Genomic DNA, 9213 nt, shown 5'->3' with positions numbered 1-9213 from the left:
GCTCTGGCCTGGTGTCAGGCTTGAGCCTCTGAGTGGGAGAGCTGAGTTCAGAACATTGGTCCCCTAGAGACCTCCTGGCTCCATGTAATATCAATCTGCCAGAGCTCTCCCAGAGAGCTCCATCTCAATACTAAGACCCAGCTCCACTCAGCGACCAGCAAGCTCCAGTGCTGGATACCCCATGCCAAACAACTAGCAAGACAGGAACACAACACAACCCATTAGCAGAGAGGGTGGTTAAAACCATAATAAGTCCACAGACACCCCAAAACACACCACTGGATGCAGTCCTGCCCACCAGAAAGACAAGTTCCACCCTCATCCACCAGAACACAGGCACCAGTCCCCTCCCCCAGGAAGCCTACACAGCTCACAGAAACAACCTGACCCACTGGGGGGAGACACCAAAAACAATGGGAACTATGAACTCCCAGCCTGCGAAAATGAGACCCCAAACTCCACCTGCCAAAAACAGTAAGTTAACCTAAATGAGAAAACAGAGAAATACACAGCAGATGAAGGAGCAACGTAAAACCCACCAGACCAAACTAAGGTAGAGGAAATAGGCAGTCTACCTGAAAAAGAATGCAGAGTAATGATAGTAAAGATGATGCAAAATCATTTAAATAGAATGGAGAAAATACAATAAACGTTTAACAAGGACCTAGAAGAACTAAAGAGCAAACAAACAATGATGAACAACACAATAAATGAAATTAAAAATTCTCTAGAAGTAACCAAGAGCAGAATAACTGAGGCAGAAGAATGGATAAGTAACCTGATAGATAAAATAGTGGAAATAACTACCACAGAGCAGAATAAAGAAAGAAGAATGAAAACAATTGAGGGAGGTCTCAGAGACCTCTGGGAACCATTAAACACACCAACATTCGAATTATAGGGGTCCCAGAAGAAGAGAAAAACAAAAGGATGGAGAAAATATTTGAAGAGATTATAGTTGAAAACTTTCTTAATATGGGAAAGGAAATAGTCAATCAAGTCCAAGAAGTGCAGGGAGTCCCATATAGGATAAATCCAAGGAGAAACACACCACACACATATAAATCAAACTACCAAAAATTAAATACAAAGAAAAAATATTAAAAGCAGCAAGGGAAAAACAACAAATAACATATAAGGGAATCCCCATAAGGTTAACAGCTGATATTTCATCAGAAACTCTGCAAGCCAGGAGTGGCAGGACATATTTAAAGTGAAGAAAGGGAAAAACCTACAATCAAGTTTACTCTACCCAGCATGGATCTCATTCAAATTCAGTGGAGAAACTAAAACCTTTAGAAACAAGCAAAAGCTAAGAGAATTCAGCACCACCAAACCAGCTATACAACAAATGCTAAAGGAACTTCTCTAGGCAGGAAACACAAAAGATGGAAAATACCTACAATAACAAACCCAAACAATTAAGAAAATGGTAATAGGAACATATATAATTGATGATTACCTTAAATGTAAATGGATTTAATGCTCTAACCAAAAGTCATAGACTGGCTGAATGGATACAAAAACAAGACCCATATACCTGCTGTCTACAAGAGACCCACTTCAGACATAGGGACACATATAGTAGGAAAGTGAAGGGATAGAAAAAAATATTCCATGCAACTGGAAATCAAAAGAAAGCTGGAGTAGCGATTCTCATATCAGACAAAATAGACTTTAAAATAAAGACTATTACAAGAGACAAAGAGGGACACTTCATAACAATCAAGGGATCAAACCAAGAAGAAGATATAACAATTGTAAATATTTATGCACCCAACATAGGAGCACCTCAATACATAAGGCAAATGCTAACAGCCATAAAAGGGGAAATCGATGGTAACACAATAATAGTAGGGGACTTTAACACCCCATTTGCACCAATGGACAGATTATACAAAATGAAAATAAATAAGGAAACACAAGCTTTAAAAGATACATTAGGGGCTTCCCTGGTGGCGCAGTGGTTGAGAATCTGCCTGCTAATGCAGGGGACACAGGTTCAAGCCCTGGTCTGGGAAGATCCCACATGCCACGAAGCAACTAGGCCCATGAGCCACAACTACTGAGCCTGCGCGTCTGGAGCCTGTGCTCCGCAACAAGCAGAGGCCGCGATAGTGAGAAGCCCATGCACCGCGATGAAGAGTGGCCCCTGCTTGCCACAACTAGAGAAGGCCCTCGCACAGAAACGAAGACACAGCACAGCCAAAAATAAATAAATAAATTACTTAATTAAAAAAATAATAAAAATAAAGTGGAAAAGAACAACCTTCTTTCTTTAAAAAAAAAAAAAAGATACATTAAACAAGATGGACTTAATTGATATATAAAGGACATTCCAACCAAAAAAAACAGAATACACTTTCTTTGCAAGTGCTCATGGAACATTCTCCAGGATAGATAATATCTTGGGCCATAAATCAAGCCTTGGTAAATTTAAGAAAATTGAAATCGTATTAAGTATCTTTTCCGACCACAACGGTATGAGACTAGATGTCAATTACAGGGAAAAATGTGTAAAAAATGCAAACACACTAAGGCTAAACAATACATTACTAAATAACCAAGAGATCACTGAAGAAATCAACAGGGAAATAAAAAAATACCTAGAAACAAATGACAATGAAAACACAATGACCCAAAGCCTACGGGATGCAGCAAAAGCAGTTCTAAGAGGGATGTTTATAGCAAAAGAATCCTAAGTCAAGTAACAAGAAAAATCTCAAATAAACCTCCTAAGCTTACACCTAAAGCAATTAGAGAAAGAAGAATAAAAAACCCCCAAAGTTAGCAGATGGAAAGAAATGATAAAGATCAGATCAGAAATAAATGAAAAAGAAATGAAGGAAATAATAGAAAAGATCAATAAAACCAAAAGCTGGTTCTTTGAGAAGATAAACAAAATTGATAAACCATTAGCCAGACACATCAAGAAAAAAAAGGAGAAAACTCAAATCAACAGAATTAGAAATGAAAAAGGAGAAGTAACAACTGACACTGCAGCAATACAAAGGATCATGAGAGATTCCTACAAGCAACTATATGCCAATATAACGGACAACCTGGAAGAAATGGACAAATTCTTAGAAAAGCACAACCTTCCAAGACTGAAACAGGAAGAAACAGAAAATATAAACAGACCAATCATAAGCACTGAAAATTAAACTGTGATTAAAAATCTTCCAACAACAAAAGCCCAGGACCAGATGGCTTCACAGGCAAATTACGTCAAATATTCAGAGAAGAGCTAACACCTATACTTCTCAAACTCTTCCAAAATATAGCAGAGGGAGGAACACTCCCAAACTCATTCGATGAGGCCACCATCACCCTGATACCAAAACCAGACAAAGATGTCACAAAAAAAGAAAACTGCAGGCCAATATCACTGATGAACACAGATGCAAAAATCCTCAACAAAATACTAGCAAACAGAATCCAACAGCACATTAAAAGGATCACACACCATGATCAAGTGGGGTTTATCCCAGGAATGCAAGCATTCTTCAATATAGGCAAATCATCAATGTGATACACTATATTAACAAATTGAAGGATAAAAACCATATGATAATCTCAATAGATGCAGAGAAAGCTTTCAACAAAATTCAACACCCATTTATGACAAAAAAAAAAAAAACCCTCCAGAAAGTAGGCATAGAAGGAACTTACTGCAACATAATAAAGGCCGTATATGACAAACCCACAGCCAACATCATTCTCAATGGTGAAAAACTGAAACCATTTCCACTAAGATCAGGAACAAGAAAAGGTTGCCCACTCCCACCACTATTATTCAACATAGTTTTGGAAGTTTTAGCTGCAGCAATCAGAGAAGAAAAAAGAAATAAAAGGAATCCAAATTGGAAAAGAAGATGTAAAACTGTCACTGTTTCAGATGACATGATACTATACATAGAGAATCCTAAAGATGTTACCAGAAAACTATTAGAGCTATTCAAGGAATTCAATAAAGTAGCAGGATACAAAATTAATGCACAGAAATCTCTTGCATTCCTATACACTAATGATGAAAAATCATTAGAGAAATTAATGAAATTAAGGAAACACTCCCATTTACCACTGCAACAAAAAGAATAAAATACCTAGGAATAAACCTACCTAAGGAGACAAAGGCCTGTATGCAGAAAATTATAAGACATTGATGAAAGAAATTAAAGATGATACAAACAGATGGAGAGATATACCATGTTCTTGGATTGGAAGAATCAACATTGTGAACATGACAATACAACCCAAAGCAATCTACAGATTCAATGCAATCCCTATCAAATTACCAATGGCATTTTTCACAGAGCTAGAACAAAAAATTTCAAAATTTGTATGGAAACACAAAAGACCCCAAATAGCCAAAGCAATCTTGAGAAAGAACAATGGAGCTGGAGGAATCAGGCTCCCGGACTTCAGACTATACTACAAAGCGACAGTAATCAAGACAGTATTGTACTGGCACAAAAACAGAAATATAGATCAATGGAACAGGATAGAAAGCATAGAGAAAAACCCATGCACATATGGTCAACTTATCTATGATAAAGGAGGCAAGAATATACAATGGAGAAAAGACAGCCTCTTCAATAAGTGGTGCTGGTAAAACTGGACAGCTACATGTAAAAGAATGAAATTAGAACACTTCCTAACACCATACAAAAAATATACTCAAAATGGATTAAAGACTTAAATGTAAGTTGTGACACTATAAAACTCTTAGAGGAAAACATAGGAAGAACACTTATGACATAAATCACAGCAAGATCCTTTTTGACCCACCTCCTAAAGAAATGGAAATAAAAACACAAATAAAGAAATGGGACCTAATGAAACTTAAAAGCTTTTGCACAGTAAATGAAACCATAAACAAGACAAAAAGACAACCCTCAGAATGGGAGAAAATATTTGCAAATGAAGCAAGTGACAAAGGATTAATCTCCAAAATATACAAGTAGCTCATGCAGCTCAATATCAAAAAAAACAAATAACCCAATCAAAAATTGGGCAGAAGACCTAATCGACATTTCTCCAAGGAAGATATACAGATTGCCAACAAACACATGAAAGGATACTCAACATCACTAATCATTAGAGCAATGCAAATCAAAACTACAATGAGGTATCACCTCACACTGGTCAGAATGGACATCATCAAAAAATCTACAAAGAATAAATGCTGGAGAGGGTGTGTAGAAAAGGGAACCCTCTTGCACGGTTGGTGGGAATGTAAATTGATGCAGCCACTATGGAGAACAGTACAGAGGTTCCTTTGAAAACTAAAAATAGAACTACCATACGACCCAGTAATCCCACTACTGGGCATATACCCTGAGAAAACCATAATTCAAAAAGAGTCATGTACCACAATATTCATTGCATCTCTATTTACAATACTCAGGACACTGAAGCAACTAAGTGTCCATTGACAGATGAATGGATAAAGAAGATGTCACCCATATATACAATGGAATATTACTCAGCCATAAAAGGAAATGAAAGTGTGTTATTTGTAGTGAGGTGGATGAACCTAGAGTCTGTCATACAGAGTGAAGTATGTCAGAAAGAGAAAAACAAATACCGTATGCTAACACATATATATGGAATCTGAAAAAAAAAAAAAAAAGGTTATGAAGAACCTAGGGCCAGGACAGGAATAGAGATACAGATGTAGAGAATGGACTTGAGGACACGGGGAGGGGGAAGGGTAAGCTGGGATGAAGTGAGAGAGTGGCATGAACATATATACACTATCAAATGCGTAATAGATAGCTAGTGGGAAGGAGCTGCATAGCACAGGGAGATCAGCTTGGTGCTTTGTGTCCACCTAGAAGGGTGGGATAGGGAGGGTGGGAGGGAGATGCAAGAGGGAGGGGATATGGGTGTATATGTATACATATAGCCAATTCACTTTGTCATACAGCAGAAACTAACACACCATTGCAAAGCAATTATACTCCAATAACAATGTTAAAAAATAAATAAATAAAAATAAAGGTAAGAAATTGAAGAGACATAAATCGCAGCAACATCTTTTTTGATCCACCTACAAAAGTAATGGAAATAAAAACAAAAATAAACACATGGGACCTAATTCAACTTAAAGGCTTTTGCACAGCAAAGGAAACCATCAACAAAGTGGAAAGAAAACCCACATAATGGGAGAAAATATTTGCAAACAAAGTGACCGACAAAGAATTAATCTCCAAAACATACAAACAGCTCATGCAGCTCAATATGAAAAAAAAAAGAACAAAACACCCCAATCAAAAAATGGGCAGAAGACCTAAATAGACATTTCTCTAAAGAAGACATACAGATGGCCAAGAGGCACATGAAAATATGCTCAACGTCACTAATTATTAAAGAAATGCAAATGAAAACTACAATGAGATATCACCTCACTCCGGTCAGAATGGCCATTATCAAAAAATCTACAAACAAGAAATGCTGGAGAGGGTGTGGAAATAAGGGAACCCTCCTACACTGTTGGTGGGAATGTAAATTGACAGAGCCACTATGGAGAACAGTATAGATGTTCCTTAAAAATCTAAAAATAGAGCCAACATATGATCCAGCAATCCCACTCCTGGGCATATATCTGCAGAAAACCATAATTTGAAAGGATACATGCACCCTAATGTTCACTGAAGCACTGTTTACAATAGCCAAGACATGGAAGCAAACTAAATGTCCATCGACAGAGGAATGGATAAAGAAGATGTGGTTACGTACATTCAATGGAATATCACTCAGCCATAAAAAAAACAAAATAATGCCATTTGCAGCAACATGGATGGACCTAGAGATTTTCATACTGAGGGAAGTCAGACAGAGAAAGACAAATATCATATGATATTGCTTATATTTGGAAACTAAAAAATCGGTACAAATTGAACCTATTTACAAAAAAGAAATTGAGTCACAGGTGTAGAAAACAAACGTATGGTTACCAAGGGGGAAGGTGGGGGGAAGGATAAATTGGAAGATTGGGATTGACATATACACACTACTATATATAAAATAGCTAACTTATAAGAACCTACTCCATACCACAGGGAACTCTATTCAATACTCTAATGACCTTTATGGGAAAGAATCTAAAAAAGAGTGTACATACTGTATATGTATAACTGACTCACTCTGCTGTACAGCAGAAACTAACACAACATTGTAAATCAACTATATTCCAGTAAAAAAAAAAAAAATAAGAAAAAAAAAGAAATAGATTACCAAAAATATGGTGTGACTTCCACCTAGTTCAAAAGTTTATTTTTGTTCTATAGAAAATAAATGGACAAAGATACAAGAAAACTGGATGAACATGAGGCAATTCAATGTATTGATAAGAATTAGCACTAACTGAGTCATCTAACAGGGAGCTCATGCTGGGAGATTAAAAATAAGAAAGATTTTCTTAGAAGCAATGACCTTCATTATGGACTATCTATTAGAGGTTTCACTTTTATTTTAAAAAGTTTCATAGCACAGATTGTACATGAAATCCATTTGCAAATGGAAAAAAAAAACATTTTTCTTAAATGGCCAGAATGTGAAAGGAGGTTTTAAATGCTGTTAAATGAGCTTTGATTCTTGTCAATAAGCATTAGAAAGGTGGGAGGTCAGAGAAAGTATGGTTTTAAATACCACGTTTTAAATTTTCTTTCATTGTCTATATTTTCAGAATTCATTGTTTTTAGAGTTCCCTGTTATAAAATCCTTCTCAGGAAGAAAGTTAAGGATTTCTAAAAGTCTGTCAACCTTTAAATAACAAATTTCGAATTACTTCCAGGAAACTGATATTCATACAATTTGAAGTTTGAAATAGGAATTTATAAATATTTTTTCTTGGCAAATTTGATACAGCCCATTTAACAAATTTGCTACCTATTTTTCCATTTACAATTTTATTTCGTGTACCTGATGCTGATTTTTAAAAAACTTTTATGTGCATGTATGTGTAAAATTAAGTTACTTCTCTATGCTTTTCACATTACTTTTATAATTTCATCATGTTTCCAGATATTAGCCATTTCTATTTTGCATGTGAAACAAAAAGGCTAAGGACTCTTTCAGTGATTTTTCTAAGCAACTGAACATACTGTAAAAAGACTTTTGGAACCTCAACGTATACGATACAAAATTTATGATGCACTTATTTCTTTCCTATTTGAGTTTTCTTCAGATGTTAAGCTTTGTGCCATATATTTTACACTGTGATGTGTATATACAGGGTGAATCATTATTTTCATTGCATATTAATTATTGGATATTTCAAGAAAACAGTGATTTTGAATTAAGGGGGAAATGTGTAGAGGGTTTATGTATAAAAATAATTCTTAAAATTATGGTAAAAAACATAAGAAAATTTACCATCATCCCTTTTTAGTGTACAGCCCAGTAGTGTTACATATACTCACACTGTTTTGAAACAGAGCTCCAGAACTTCATCTTATAAATCTGAAACTATATCCAATAAACAACTCTCCGTTTCTTCTTCCCCTTAGCCTTTAGTAACCAACATTTTACTTCCTGCTTCTATGAATTTGACCACTTTAGATAACTCAGGTAAGTGGAATAATACCCTGTCATTTTGTGAATGGCTTGTTTCACTTAAAACGTCTGAAGGTTCATCCTGTTGTAGCATGTGACAGGTTTTCTCTCCTTTTTACATCTGAATAATATTCCATTGTGTATATATACCACATTGTGTTTATTCATTCATCCATCATTGGACATTTGAGTTGCTTCTGCATCTTAGTGATTATGAATAGTGCTGCTGTAACCATGGGAGTACAAGTATCTCTTCAAAACCCAGATGTCAAAAATGCTTTTGGCTATATACCCAGAAGTGGGATTGCTACACCATACATAGCTCTCATTTTCTTTCTTTGAATAACCTCCATACTATTTTCCACAGCAGTTGCACCATTTTACAGTATCACCAATAGTACACAAGCATTCCGATTTCCCCACATCCTTGTCAACACTTGTTATTTTCTGTTTTTTGATATCTAGCCATCCTAATGCACATGAAGTGATATCTTTTCGTGGTTTTGATTTGCATCTCTCTGATGATTAGTGATGTTGAGCATCTTTTCATACGCTTGTTGACCATCTTTTCATACGCTTGTTGACCATTAGTGTACATCTTTGGAGAAATATCTGTGCAGACCAGTTAACCATTTTTAATCCAATTATTTG

Source organism: Balaenoptera physalus, assembly GCF_965194825.1.
Source record: "Balaenoptera physalus genome assembly, chromosome: 3".
In the NCBI taxonomy this organism is placed as follows: domain Eukaryota; kingdom Metazoa; phylum Chordata; class Mammalia; order Artiodactyla; family Balaenopteridae; genus Balaenoptera; species Balaenoptera physalus.
This window is presented reverse-complemented; position numbering follows the sequence as displayed.